The 14,989-nt window shown below is 49.7% G+C and overlaps 1 protein-coding gene across 5 annotated transcripts in view; it reads left to right on the forward strand.

Annotated features, from left to right (window-relative positions):
• Positions 1–14,989, forward strand: part of ZNF395 (zinc finger protein 395) — a 95,866-nt gene that overhangs the window by 40,141 nt on the left and 40,736 nt on the right. The window contains exon 1 of one of the 5 annotated variants that reach the window (XM_051831758.3): positions 9,275–9,362. The exons of 1 other annotated variant lie outside the window; for it this stretch is intronic. The gene's annotated coding sequence lies outside the window, so the exon portion shown is untranslated. Of the gene's footprint in view, positions 1–9,274; positions 9,363–9,449; positions 9,757–10,474; positions 11,036–14,989 lie in introns of those variants that run through there. 3 more of the 5 variants (XM_051831757.3, XM_051831747.3, XM_089325451.1) reach the window with 3 other exon arrangements.

Consider the following 14,989-nt stretch of genomic DNA (forward strand, 5'->3'; position numbering starts at 1 on the left):
AAGGTCTGTGCTGAAGGCAAATATAATATATCTGGTACAAATAGAGAACAGTACCTATTGTTATTTCTTTTTTTTAATTATTATTTTTTGACAGGCAGAGTTAGACAGTGAGAGACAGAGAGAAAGGTCTTCCTTTTTACGTCGGTTTACCCCCTAAGCGGCCGCTACGGCCGGCGCGTTGCGGCCGGTGTGCTGCACCAATCCGAAGCCAGGAGCCAGGTGCTTTCTCCTGGTCTCCCATGCGGGTGCAGGGCCCAAGGACCTGGGCCATCCTCCACTGCACTCCGGGGCCACAGCAGAGAGCTGGCCTGGAAGAGGAGCAACTGGGACAGAACTGTGCCCCAACCGGGACTAGAACCTGAGGTGCCAGCGCCACAGGCGGAGGATTAGCCAACCTGTTCTTATTTCTGAGAAATTATAATAAAATTATTGCCATCATTTATTGTTTATTTTTAAAAGATTTATTTACCTACTTGTAAGGTAGAGTTACAGAGAGAGGGAGAGACAGAGAGAGATCTTCCATCTGCTGGTTCACTCCTCACATAGCCACAATGGGCCAGGACGAGACCAGGATCAGGGTCTCCCATGTGGGCCATCTTCTGCTGCTTTCCCAGGCATATTAGCCTGGAAAATGTAGAACAACCAGGACTCAAACCAGTGCTCATATGGGATGCTGACGTCCCAGGTGTCAACTTAAAACCACTGTACCACAACACCGGCCCCAGTGGCAGCATTTAAATGCTTTTATAGGGCTGGTATTTTGCCTAGTGGTGAAGATGCTGGTTGGGACACCCTTATCCCATTTAGGAGTGTCTAGGTTCAACTCCTGGCCCTGCTCCTAATCCCAGTGAGCATCTGGGCAGTGAACTAGCAGACGGGAGATCTCTCGTTCTGTTTGTCTGTCTCTGTCTCTCTACCTCTCAAATGAATAAATAAATAAAAAAATTTAAAAAGGCTTTTAGAAACAGTCTTATATTTGGGGTTTTATCTGATTGGTTTATGGTGGAAAGACTTTTTAAAAAAATATTTTTATTTTATTTGTCAAGAAGTTGTTTACTGGGACCAGCTCTATGGCGTAGCAGGAAGAGCTGCCGCCTGCAGTGCCGGCATCCCATAAGAGTGCTGGTTCGAGTCCCGGCCGCTCCACTTCCGATCCAGCTCTCTGCTATGGCCTGGGAAAGCAGTAGAAGATGGCCCAAGTCCTTGGGCCCCTGCAGCCATGTGGGAGACCTGGAAGAAGATTCAGGCTCCTGGCTTCAGATTGGCTCAGCTTTGGCCACTGTGGCCAATTGGGGAGTGAACCAGAGGATGGAAGACCTCTCTCTCTGCCTCTGCCTCTCTGTAGATATGCCTTTCAAATAAATAAATAAATCTTAAAAAAAAAAAAAAAGAAATTGTTCACTTGATCAACTCCAAATCCCTAGGAATGAGTATTTGGCGGACTGCTGGTGTGGTATTGCAGATATTGTAATTATCTCCATGCTTTATGGTTCTGTCTTGCCATGGTATGCACAGTGAATGCAGACATCCTGTGTGCTTTGTTAAAAACTCTGGGAGCAGGAATTTAGCCAAGTGGTTAAGATGCCTGCATCCCACATCAGAGTGCCTGGGTTTGATGACAAGCTGTGGCTCCTGACTTCAGCCTCCTGCTAATACAGACCCTAGCAAGCAAGCAGCAGTTTCGGCCCAAGTAATTTGGTTCTTGCTCCCATGTGGCAGAACTAGATTGCCTTCTGGGCTCCTGGTTCCTGGCTCTGGCCCAGCCCCAGCCATTGCAGTCATTTGGAGAGTGAACCAGTAGATGACAGCATGTTCTCTACCAACCTCCCCCCTTTCTCTCTCTCTTCCTATCAAATTAAAAAAAAAAAAAATCAGGGGTGGGTGTCATGGTGCAGCAGATTAAGCCAATGCTTGGGATATCCACATTCCATATCACAGGGGTAGTTCAAGTCCCAGCCCCACTCCCAAGTCTAGCTTCCTACTAATGTAGCCTGGGAGGCAGCAGACGATGGCTCAAGTACTTGGGGCCCTGTCACCCACATGGGAGACTGAGATGTAGTTCCAGGCTCCTGGTTTTGGCCTGGTCCAGTCCTGGTTGTTGCAGGCATTTGTGGAGTGAAACAATGGAGGGAACATCTCACTTTTTCTCCCTCTGTTGATCTGCTTTTCAAGTATCTGAAAACAAACAAACAACTCACATTACTTATATCCCCCTTTGTTTCTTCCCCCCACCCCTGCAAAAAAAGAACTGTGGTACTGCAGTTCTCCAACATGATCATTGCCTCTGGATCTGGGCCATTCTTGACCAGCAGGGTGGTCTGGATTCTGGCAGGCACCCGTGCCTTGGGAAGTAGCTTGGTCCTGTGGAAGACTAAGGGAGAGGCCAGGATGCTTTCATGGGGCTGCTGAACAGCACGGAATACATGTGAGAGATGACACAGTTTAGTGGACAGGCAAAAGTGAAACTCTGGTAAGTTCACTGAAGAAAAGGCCAGCAGCCTTTTCTTCCATGAGGGGTGAGGAGTGATCCTGCTACAGGGTGGAAAGGAAAAATAAAAGCTTTGAGAGCAAAGTCACATGACTGTAGATAAACTGCATATTGACCAGAACACAAGAAATTAAAAGAGAAGTTGGCACAGGTTGACATTCACAATGTGCATTTTTTTCTGCCAATTTTTCACTTCTTACTGGCTGATGCACTTTCAATAGTGTTTAAAACATTTTTAAATGATACATGAAAATTATACATGTTTACTTTTACTTGATCTTTTTTTAAAATTAATTTATTTATTTGGAAGTCAGAGTTTCAGAGAGAGGAAGCGAGACAGAGAGATCTTCCATCCCCTGGTTCACTCACCTGATGGCCATAAGGGCCAGGGCTGGGCCAGGCCAAAATCAGGAGCCAGTTGCTTCATCTGTGTCTCCCACGTGGGTGGCAGCAGCAAAGTACTTTAGCTATCTTCCACTTCTTACTTCTTCCCCAGGTACATTAACAGAGAGCTGGAGCAAAAGTGGAGCAGCTGGGGGGGTGGGGTGCTGTGGCGCACTGGATTAATCCTCTGCCTACGGTGCCAGCATCCCATATGGGCTTCGGTTCTAGTTCTGGCTGCTCCTCTTCCAGTCCAGCTCTCTGCTATGGCCTGGGATAGCAGTGGAAGATGGCTCAAGTGCTTGGGCCCCTGCACTCGCATCGGAGACCGGGAAGAAGCACCTGGCTCCTGGATTCGGATCGATGCAGCTCTGGCCATTGCGGCCATTTCGGGAGTGAACCAACAGAAGGAAGACCTTTCTCTCTGTTTGGCGCTCTCACTGTCTGTAACTCTACCTATCAAATAAATAAATAAATCTTAAAAAAAAAAAAAAAAAGTGGAGCAGCCGGGACATGAATCAGTGCCCATATGAGATGCTGGTGGTGCCTTCACCACTGTGCCACAAAGCCAGCTCCAAGGCTTGCTCATTTTTATAACCAATCACTGTTGCAAGAGTCAACCCACCATGAGACCAGCGTTAATCTCTTCAAGGGGTGATACCTCCAATGACCTAACCAACTTCCACAAGTCCTACCACCACCACACTGGGAGCAAGCCCCCAAAACATAAACTCTGGGGAGACAAACCACATCCCAACATAGCAGTTACCTTGTTTGATACTTCTCTTAAACAGCTGTGAACTATTGCCCTTGTGGTTGGGCCACGCTGGCTGCGGTGGTCCCTCTGAAAGACCTTCTATGAGAGGTGGTCTGCAGAGTTTATAACATGGAAGCCTGATGAAGAAGGGTTCCCAGTGAGGTTTGGATCCGTGGAAATGCTTGGTGAGTTGGGCTGGATTGGTATTTTCACCATGTGGTATTTTCCTATACCTGGTATGTTTCAGAGTGGGAGCCACAGCCAGCTAGTGCAGAAATCTTTTCTGTGGCCTTCCACTCCTCCAGCCCAGTTACCAGCACCTCCCTGGGGACACAGTACTGGAGGAAGCTGCCATTGATCCACCCTCAAAATGGTGCTGTTCTGGATTTTATCATCTTTCCTTGGACAGTGAGATAAACATGATTTTAATCCCCATTTTTTTTTATGCGCTCACTAGAAAGCAGACAGGGTTGTTCCAGAATGGATTTCCTGTGTCATAGAAATCATAGAAGCATAAAAGGAAAAAACCAGATGTGCACAGAGAGCCTGCCCAGGCTTACACATTCTTTCATACCCAGAGTCATTAGGCCTAGGCTCCGTGTTCCCAAAGCCAGCTCCTTTTCTTCCCCCTCCCCTTTTGAATACAAACTCTTGCTCAAACTCACAGAGTTTCAGAGTTAGGAGGAAACAGGCAGCGCTCTGGGAGTTATGCACTGGTGTGTAACTTTACACATGTGGGAGCTTGTTTCTGTGAAAATGTCTCTGTGCAGATCGAAGCAAGACACTTCAGGAATACCCTTAAGCCTAGAACAACCTCCTTGCAACCTATCAATCCTTTCTTTTCAATGGAATGCAAGGCCCTCTTCCTCCACTGGAAGCCTTACAGATCCAGTAGATCAGAGTGAAGATGCCACTGGCCCCAGGCATACTTACAAACCACTCTCTTTAGAATTCCTGACTCCTGTGCTTTGTAGAATGAAAATACTTCAAGTAGATTCTGGGCCTGTTTTTGCCCATTCAAATACGTTAGAATTTTCTCAATCAAAAGAACAATATGAAGTATGTTACCAATACAAACTTAGCAGTACGGAATTATTGTTTTCATTTAAAATTCATAGCCTGCTTTGAAATTGTGGTACAGAAGCTGTTTTTAGAAGTGTGTGTCCTAGAGGAAACAGTGGTCTGGAGACTAAGTGAATGAGAAGCAGAGTGGCTAACAACTGTCTCCTGGTACCAGGATGCTCTGAATGCTGGAAGGACTAGTCAGGACTGAAGTAATGGACAGTGACCTGGTTCAGAAGTGATTTTTTGGTCATCTAACCCGAACCTTGATTATAACTGATGATAATTTAATGGATGTCTCCTGTATGTCAGACACTGTTGTAAAAGCTGAGGATACATTAGTAAGCAGAAATGAAGTCTCTGTTCAGAACTTAGAGTGGAGGGGATGGAGACAGACCGTCAGGTGGTGACAAATGCCAAGAAGAGAAATAAAACAGGGTAAAAGGGATGGTGGGTGGTGCTGCTTTAGATCTTTGGTGAGAGACTGTCTCTCTCATAAGGGTGCTTTGAACAGGGACCTGAATCAAGTGATGAAGCATATCTGGAGGAAGATCATTCCAGCCCTAAGGAGTAGCTTTGGAAAAACCTAAGTGGGAGTTCTGTGTGGGTGGAGCTGCGTGATCCAGGGAAGAGTGGTGGGTGGTGGGGCCAGAGCATTGACTGGAGGTCATTTTAGAGAGAAGGTGGCTGGAATAGGGAGATTGTGCTGGAAAGTGGGCTGTTAATCAGAGTTTGGATCTATCTCATAGATAGAACCAACAAGATTTTCTGATGGATTGGTTGGGGAGCAGGAGAAAGTGAGAAAAAAAAAAAGAAGTGAAGGATGACTCCTAGTTTTTGTTTGTTTCTGAGCTACTAGAAGAATGGAGTTGACATTTACTGAAATGATAAGGAGCAGATTTTGGAGGGAAATTAGAAGTCTGGGTACACTGGCATTCGTGGTACACTGAAGATCTGATTAGACATCCAAGTGGAGATGCCAAGTAGGTCATTACTGATAAGGTCTGGAGTTCAGGAAACCAGGTGAGGTACAGATTGGGCTCTGGTGGAGCCCAAAGAGCAAGCTCATTCCGTCAGCCTTGAACTACTTTACAGAAGGACTTTAGTAGCCTTGGAATCTGCTGAGCATTTCTAAGGCATGCTTTGAACCAGGGATTGCCTGCACCATGGAATAACTCTATTCTGTTGCCTACATCCAATCAACAACTAATTTATTAACAGATGTTTATTAAGTGCCTGCTACATTTCAGGCACTGCGCTGGGTGTTGTATATGTAATGGTGAAAGCACACTTCTTGTTCTCTCAAAGTGTTTAGTTTTGTGGAGGATCAGGATGAGAGATTGGAGATTTGAGTACAATGAGTGGGAGGTCAGTGTGTAGTGCTTTTGGACAAAAAGGGGGCACTTAGCCCAGTCTTGGAGTCCAGAGAAAGTTTCTCAGAGAAAATGCCATCTAAGCTGGCCCCTAAAAGCAAGAAGGGAGAGCCAGGTTAAGGGTAGAGAGGGTGGGGCCAGCACTGTGGTGCAGCAGGCTAAGCTGTTGCTTGTGATACTGGCATACCATTTTGGAGTACCTGGTTCAAATCCTGGCTGGTCTGCTTACAATTGAGCTTGCTGCTAATGTGCATGGGAAGGCAGAGGAAGATGGTCCAAGTACTTGGGTCCCTGCTACCCATGGAGGACACCTGGATTGAGTTCATGGCTCCTGGGTTCAGCCTGGCTCAGCTCTAGCAGTTGCAGGCATTTGAGGGAATGAAGATGGAAGATCTCTCGCTGCCTCTGTGCCTTTCAAATAGGTAAAAATTAAAAAGAAAAGGAACAAAAATAAAGGGAAGGCAGAGGAGGAGAAGGGAAGGACAAGGAAGGGGAATGGAGGGGAAGGAAAGCAAAGAGTGGATTGGAGGGAAGCAAGGTTGGAAGTAGCTGTACCTGGGAGTTGGGGAGAGTGGCAGTCTCAGACTCATGCTGTCCTATTACGTCGCCTATACATGTGTCCATATAGTAAGAGGCAGGAAAGAGGAGGTAGAGCCAGGATGTGCTTTGCTTAACCTGGGCTAATGGGTGGTACAATTTCTGAAGAGCTGATCTGATGTGAATGAGGTACAAGATGCCTACATTAGTAGGGGGCCAGTGTGTGGGTTAAAGCAAGGTGAAGGGCAATTCTAAGGTAGGACACCCTCTGAGAAGAGCAAACTTTCACAGGGAAGCGTGAGCAGGGACAAGACTGGAGAGCAAATGGCGGTTTTCCTTGAGCATCTTGCTTTGTATCATGTGAGTGCCGCACAGCGTGCAGGACAGAGCTGGGATTCCGTGTAAAGGTGCAGAGTGCTGGGTGGGTGTGTGTTCAGGAATGGATGTTTGTGATGGGAACTTCTCTCTGAGTCGGCGTGAACGTGCAGAAGTTTGGAACGCACACCGAACAAGTAGCTACCTGTAGCAAAAAGGGGGTATGTGTCCAACATGTTGGGAGAAAGCCTGTGCCTGCTCACAGCCTGGGTTTGCAAGACACAGTCTCCATGAGAACAAGCCATGGGTTCCGCTCAGCTTTAGAGACTGTTTTGGCTCACTCTGTACACAGCAGATACTTAAATATTTGTCAACTGAATGAGAGTTTTGGCTTTATTGAAGTCCATTTTAGGAAACACATACATTTTGTTTAATACTTGAACTAGATGTCTTAAGAAAAAGAACCAGCATCCATTTCTAACAGCCGGCCGTTTGAACGCTGTATGGAGTTTATGTACTAGCTCCACTTCCACCTGTGCAAGAGACCCTCACTAAGGATTTCATTTTGTTCGGCAAACATTTCCTGAACACCTCAGCCCCATAAGGCAAGCACAGGGCTGTTGCTGAGACCCATTTCCCTTTCCTCTGAGCACCTTAATCTGGGCACTGCAATTGAAGTTTAATTATATGTTATCTTTGCATTGTTCCTTAATTGTTTCATGTGCATTAATCCACTACCAAGGAGGCTGTGTGTTCCTTGGGGGCAGGGATCATATTAGAAACTTCAGGCTAGGCCAGGAAATAAGAAGAGAAATGCACATTCAGAAATGAGCAAAACACTGTTTGGGAAGAATGGAAATAAGAACATAAAACTATTTATGAACTGGTAGTAATATGTAATGTGTTTACAAATACCTTAGTAATAAGGGAGCATACTTTGTTAATTAACTAAAATATTCCTTTAACAATAAAATGTAAAACTCTGATCCGCACTTCAATGTGAAGGGAAGACTTTGTGTATTAAGATCAGGGCTGTGATCCCCACAATGCTTGCAAGACAGAAACGTGTAGAAGCTGAGAGTTAAAAGGTGGAAGCCATCTTGGGGGACCGACTGCAGAGCAGGATTTCCCTGGGGCAGGACTTCTCAGCAAGGGCACTGGTGACAGTTCAGACGGTCCTTTCTCGTGAGGGCTGCCCTGCCTACTGCAAGATGTCTAGCTTCATCCTGGGCCTCTGCCCTCTCCATGCTACTAGCACCCCGCCCCAAGTTGTGACAATCAAAACTGTCTGCAGACATCGCCAAGTGTCTCCTGGGGGCGAAGTTGCCCCCAGTTGAAAGTCGGAGTCCTATAGGAATTTGCATTCTAATTTAGATAACTGTATTTAACACACAATGGGTAGTGGGGGGAGGGAAAATGCTGTTCGCTATGAAGTAGGCCCTACATCTGTGTGGTTTTTATTTTGCCTTACAGATAGTGAGGCTGAGGTTCAGAGCTGAAGAAACTGCTGAAGACCAGAAAGCTAGTTCAGCAGTTAAATCTGGACCGCAGGTCAGGCTTGTCCAACTCCAGACACCAGCCCTTTCCAGCACACTCCCACTGCCTTTGGTGCAGGAAAAACAGCAGAGCTCAAGTTGAAGGTGAACTGGAAACTCAGAATTTATGTGCAAAAATTCTTTTGCAAACTTTCGGGGGGAAGAGGAATGACGACTTTCCTATTCGTTAAATTTGCGTCACTATAAATTATATGCTTCCAAGTATAGACACTGGGCGTCCTCACTACCGTTGCGGCTCTGGTCTTATCTAGGAAAAACATAGAGCAACACAATGGAACAGCTTCAATGCTCCTTGTTACAAATTATCCAAAAGGGAGCCCGACGGTGCCAAAAGCAACTAGTACTGTTTACATAAGGGTTGAAGGCTAATAGTTAACTTTCTCCTTCTTAATTCCAGAATCAGTAAACAACGCCTCAGTTTACAACTACAAACGAGCAAAATGCCATAAGATAGGGTAGAAAACAAAAGGCACACGCGAAGGCTGCTCCTCAGCGCTCCTGTCGCCTCTCGCTCCGAGCGCGCGGGCCGCGCCGCCCGAGTCCCCGCGGCCCCCGCCGAGCTCCGGCCCGCGGCGCCCGAGCCCTGCTTCTGGCTTCCTTTCCCGCCCTCGGGCGAGCTCGGCCTCTCTCGGAGAAGCCTGTCCCAGAGCCAGGCCTGGAAAAACAACAGCGAGAAACTTTGGCTCGGCTTGCGGTTCAGGGGAAAAAAAGCAAACACTCAAGTTTGGTTCGGGGCTGCAGCTGCCGGTTCCGACTTGGGGGCGGGGACGGGGGTGGGTGGGTGTCACAACTCGGTCAGGTTCAAGTGCGCATGTGCGCGGGGAGTCGCTCAGGCACTTATTGAGCACCGACTGTCTACGGGCGGCCGGGGGTGTGTACGCCGGGCTAGCGCGGTGCGTGCACGGAGGACTCGGGCGGGCCCGGGGCGCGCGGGCAGCGTGCGCGCGCCGTGCCTGGGGCCGGTGGGGGCGGCGCGGGGGGTGTGTCCCGACTCGGCGCCCGTTCGCTTGCTCGCTCGCGGGCTGGCGCGCTCCTGCGCTCCCTTCCCTGGCGCGGAATCCGGGCCGGGTTGTGGCCGCGGCCGCGTACGTGAGCGCAGTGTCCCGGAGAGGGGAGGGCTGGCCGGCCAGGTGGGCGCGAACCGATCCTCGGCGGGCGGGCGGCCGGAGCGGAGCGGGGCCGCGGGCCGCGCCGGGTGGGCGGGCAGGGCCGCGGCAGCTGCAGCCCGGAGGCGAGCCGTCGGAGCGGGAGCCGCCCGGCCCGCGCTGCCGCTCGCAGCGGGCCAAGGTGAGCTGCGCGGGGGATCTCGCTTGCAGGAGCTGCAGTCCGGGGACGGGGGCGGCCGGGAACTTCCCACGCTCCGCTCAGCTGCGCGGGCCGGACCCGCGGCCTGGGGGCCGGGAGGCCGGCGTGGCCAGGGCAGCGGCGGGCGGGGCGCTGCGGCAGTGCCCGCGCGGGCTGGGTGGCTGGGTGGGGGCGGCCGCCCACTCTCTCGTGCGCCACCTTGTTTATCTGTCGGCAGCCTGCGCTCCCATCGGATCCCCCTCCCCAACTTTGAGGGCTTGTCCAGAGTCGCCTCTCGGAGGGAGTCTGACCGGTTAACCTGCCCCCTCCCCAACCCTTTCCGGCTGGGCCGTCATCCCAGTCCTCCCGGCGCCCCGCGCGCTCCTGCACACTCCAGCGAGAGAGCGAGCGAGCAGCGCCGGGCTGCGGGACGGGCGGCGCGACACGCCCTCCACCCGCCGGCTTCCCCGCACCCTCTCTCCCTTTCTGGGCGCCGCTCCTCTCCACCCCGCGCTCTCACCCTGCCTCGCCTCCGCCATACCCTTGGTCCTCACTGACGGTGCCACTGTGGGCATATGGGGTATCCGGGTGGAGGCCTGGACGGAGAGTTTGTCATGTGTAAACAATTTCAAAGGCTGCGTTTTCTTCCCTGCTTTGGAGTCCGGGGCTTCAGAACTGACACCGAGGTCTAAAGAAGCCCACCTGCCAGGCCGTGAGGGGGTGTCCCTGCTTCCCGACTCAGGCAGCCCGGGCCCTTCCAGGTGGTTCTGAAGGACTTGCACCGGGCAGGCCACCAGGTGCGGGAAGACCTGCGAGCCCACCCTACTTTGTTCACTCCCCTTTTCCTAGAAAGGTGTAAGCTGGGGCAGTTCGCTTCCCAGCTAGTGATCAACAGGTGGTGAAGGTCTTCTTGCCACCCCCTAAGGTGTTATGTAAACAGAGGTTCCTGGTCTCCAGGAACTTGAAACACAAGGAAACACAGCAGTTAAGGTCAGCGCCACAGGTTCTTTGAGGAGCTGCGTGATCTCAGCACGATGCCGGCTTCTCTGGGAGGTGGCCGGGAGGCACACCAGAAGTCTAAGTAAGGCCTCAGCTGACGGGGTGGAAGTGATTTGAGAGCTCAAGTTGAATTAACAGGCTGAGGCTGCCTGCATAGTGTGCAAGCTGGGGAACAGGGAGTATATTAAGTAAAGAAAACACTGGAATGTGGGAAGGAGCTGGGAGCGCTGAGTTTTGAAGTAAGTCATGCATGTGAGGACTAACTCACCGGCAAGGCACAAAGGTAAGAGAAGTGACGGGTGGGAGGGGTTTCCCAAGGAGCAGCTGAGGTCCCTGCAGTTAGCACAGAGAGGGAAGGCATGGAAGATGCACATATGACTCCCCCTAGGCCTTATAAGCTGGTGGAACAGACCCACAGACTTGAGCTTGTGAAACAAGATCTCCAGGTAGGGCGTGGTTAAGTGTCCAGTGGAGCTGGAGGAATAGGTGCTGTCAGGGGTCAGAGAAGGGAGCGTGGGCAGCTGCTGCCAGGAGTGTCTTTTCGGAAGGTGCGATGGTCCACAGGTGGGGATGGACATGGCTTTCCCGAGAGGCAAGAGATGGCCTTGGCCATTTGGAATGTTTCCTGAACAGTAGGAGATAAAGATGGAGAGGAACAATGGTTGGGATTGTGAAAGTCCTAGAAAGCCAGACGGGGGAATTGCACTTTAGCCTGTGTGTACTGGGGAGACATGACAGGTTTTTGAGCCAGGGAGTGATGTAACGAGAGAGCATTTGGAGAGTGGTGTTAGGAGGCAGATCAGTTAGCAGGCTGTTGGAGTTGTGGAGCACACAGCTCTGGACTGGCATCATTAGAAATAGGAAAAGAGAGAAGACTTTAGAAATATTACTGTTGAAATAATCTGTTGACAGGGGCAGGGGGAGGGACGGAGATGAATGAAAATTAATTCTTTGAGGAAATTGATTATACGCCAGGGCCTTGGAGCTGCTGTAGTTGGTAACTGGAGAAATCAGCAATGTGTGCTTCGGAGAGAAGTACTTGACACTCAGGCTGTAGAGAAGTTTCTTGTGTTTGCCAAGATATCCAAATATAGGTGTCCTGCCAGCATCTGCGGCTCTGACTCAGGACGGGGAAGACACTCAGAGGACATGTGGGGAGTCTTCCTGGTAACAAGTGGGCGCCAGAGGATGCTGCTTGCATGAGACCTGGAGTCTGAATGAGAGGGCTTCTGTTTTGCCCTCCTGTGTTGCCATTCAAATGACATTGCCTGGTCTTGAACTTGAAGCTGGAGAAGCAACTCTGGGGAATTGGAGCTATGCATTCTTCTGATCTCCAGGGTAGGATTCGAGGTTGAAGGGTAGTAGAATGGGATTTGCTGAAGGTGTAAATTGTTGAGCTTTGGAATATGTTGAACTTTACTCTCCTCTGAGATCTTCAGTCTGGCCTGGTTTCCCATTCATGTTGTGGGAGGGAATGAGTCTAAAGGAGAGGAAGGGCATTCTGGGCCTGGGGATGTTGCCCTTCCCAGGGCGTGGCCCATCTCAACCTTAGGGGATGGCTGGTCCCCAGGATTTTGGCAACCTGCAGGTGGAAGAGGCCCCCTCCTTTTTTTCTTGAGGTCTAAATTCTGCTTTCTTGTTGCAAGGGTGACTTAGGGTGATTTGCTGAACAAATTCCCCAAGCCTCAACTTGCAACATCTGAGTTTGAAGGACAGTTGCAAAAAGTTGCAGAATGAGCCAATGCAATTACAGTTACTTAGCCTCCTTATTTCTCTGGGATGCAGGAGCAGTGAGCCAGCATGGGAAGAGGACTTGAGGAGGGCTTGGAGGTGGGCCATGGGGCGGATCTTTTTTTTTTTTTTTTTTGCTTATAGAGAATATCTGTCCAAAAAACAAAATCATTGCATGGAACAGTGGTTGAGCTAACTTATTATGGAGCAGCAGTGTTTTCTGCCCTGTTTGTGACCTACATTAAGAAAATTTACATCATGAGCTAGTACACGTAGTCATGGTTGTAAAAATCTATAAGTTCATGAAGTCCTAACTCTATTTGGTACCATCTCCTATGCCATTTTTATGTTCTAGTCTATTTTTCATTAAAAAATGAATGCCGTTGTCTCCCGTAAGTTGATCTGAACAGTCTCGAATGACTCATAACCCACCGTTTGAAAAGCACCAAGAGAATTTTCACATACAGTGCTGTCCTTACTAGTGCTGAAGGTGGGGGGAGCTGCGGGACGTTCACTGTCTAGGTGGAAAGATGGGATATACCGCGGTGAAGGAGCGGGTTGAGATGGTTCAGTGCTAAAATGAAGAGTAAGCACCTGTGGAGCTGAAGGAAGGTGAGAGTACTCTGCGCTGGTGTGACTTAGAAGAGCTTTTTGGAATAAGGAAGGAGGTGGGCTGAACTGTTCGGGGTGTCCCGTGGCCTGGAATAGGTGGGGAGCTGTGGAGTGAGCAGAGGTTTGGAGTTAGGAAGGTGTCCTGTGTGCTTATGCTTGTTAGAGAGCAGGGAGAAACAGGGAGGATGACGGGGGTCTCGTGTAGTGTAGGGTTGTAAACAGGCAGCCCCCTGAATGTTTTAAGCTTGCAGAAGTGTTACAGTTGGGACTACAAAAAGGCTCCAAAAATTGTAAAGAAACCAGCAAACCTCTGCATCTGGGGCTCTTTTAAAGGGTCAGATCTGTCAGGTCAGTCATCTTCAGTTGGGTAGTGGCCATTTTCCACGGACAGTGCACAAGCCTGCGGTCCCTGGTGGTCACGGTCCCAGGACTCCTTAATGCCATCATCCAGTTACTTTACATTTTCGGTTTAGTCCTGTAGGCCTTTGGCTTTGCTATCTCAGTTTCAGGAGACTCGAATGCTTAGGAATTTGGGATTGCTGTCATGGGCTCTGGATGGGGGTTACAGTAGGAGCATGACATTATGAAATCTGAGATACTCGTGTGCAGTGAATTTGTTTTAAGCAAGTCAGGCAGTACTTTAGAGGAGCTGCTGGCTGGAACTTCAAAATATTTTTATGATGATTGGAATGGTATTCATTAGAGAAGACTCTGACTTGTAGTGTATACAATGAGGCAAACTTCTAGCTACCCCAGGCTCTCTCACCCCTCACCATTTTCCACTTGGCTGGCATGGGTAGGTGGTGGCTCCTAGCGAGTATCTCTGAGAATAACGCTGGGGACATGACTTGGTGAGCTGTGATTGACAGCCGCCAAATGCCATGTGACAGTAGTCTTTGATTCTGTAAGCTAATACCACAGGACTCGCAAGGACAGGAGCGGAACCATTTCTTCTCGGATTTCCTTTTTCTTAGGAGGTAGGCATCCAGGATCCAGAGAGAGTCATAACGGTTACAGTACAGCTGGTTCAAATCCAGATGTTAATGCCAGAAAACTAGTCTGGTGCGGGGACCAGCTGAAGTAAGTAAGTTCAGGTCTCTGTGGCCCAGAACTCTCTGACTCACCTTGAGGAGTCCATAACCACTGGTGATTCAGAGCTCTTCCCAAGTGAACTAGTGGTTTCACAGAGAGAAAGGTCTTCCAACTGAAGCCAGGAGCCAGGAGCTTCTTCCTGGTCTCCCACACCGATGCAGGGGCCCAAGCGCTTGGGCCATCTTCTACTGCTTTCCCAGGCCGTAGCAGAGAGCTAGATCAGAAAAGGAGCAGCCGGGGCTTGAACCTGTGCCCATATAGGGTGCTGGCGCTCCAGGCGAGACAGCCTACTATACCACAGCACCGGCCCCAGTACTGCTTTTTTAACATTAAAAAAAGTTGAAACTGAAGTCTATTTTTAAAATTTTTGAAGATTTTTATTTATTTATTTGAAAGTCAGAGTTACACACAGAGAAGAGGAGAGGCAGAGAGAGAGAGAGAGAGAGGTCTTCCATCCAATGGTTCACTCCCAAATTGGTCGCAGTGGCCGGGGATGCACCGATCCAAAGCCAGGAACTTCTTCCGGGTCTCCCACATGGGTGCAGGGGCCCAAGGGCTTGGGCCATCTTCTACTGCTTTCTCAGGCCATAGAGAGAGCTGGATCAGAAGTGGAGCAGCTGGGACACGAACCGGTGCCCGTAAGGGATGCCAGTGTCACAGGTGGCAGCTTAACTTGCCATGTCACAATGCCAGCCTCTGAAGTCAGCTGAATTTCATCTAATTAAATCCATTTTCTGTGTTATATGATGGTTTGGATACTGGACTGAGGACTGATGTAGCAGCTCTGGTGCATTTTGGCTTC

The sequence above is a fragment of the Oryctolagus cuniculus genome, chromosome 2 (assembly GCF_051225735.1).
Source record: "Oryctolagus cuniculus isolate XC-2025 breed Fujian yellow rabbit chromosome 2, ASM5122573v1, whole genome shotgun sequence".
Classification (NCBI taxonomy): Eukaryota; Metazoa; Chordata; class Mammalia; order Lagomorpha; family Leporidae; genus Oryctolagus; species Oryctolagus cuniculus.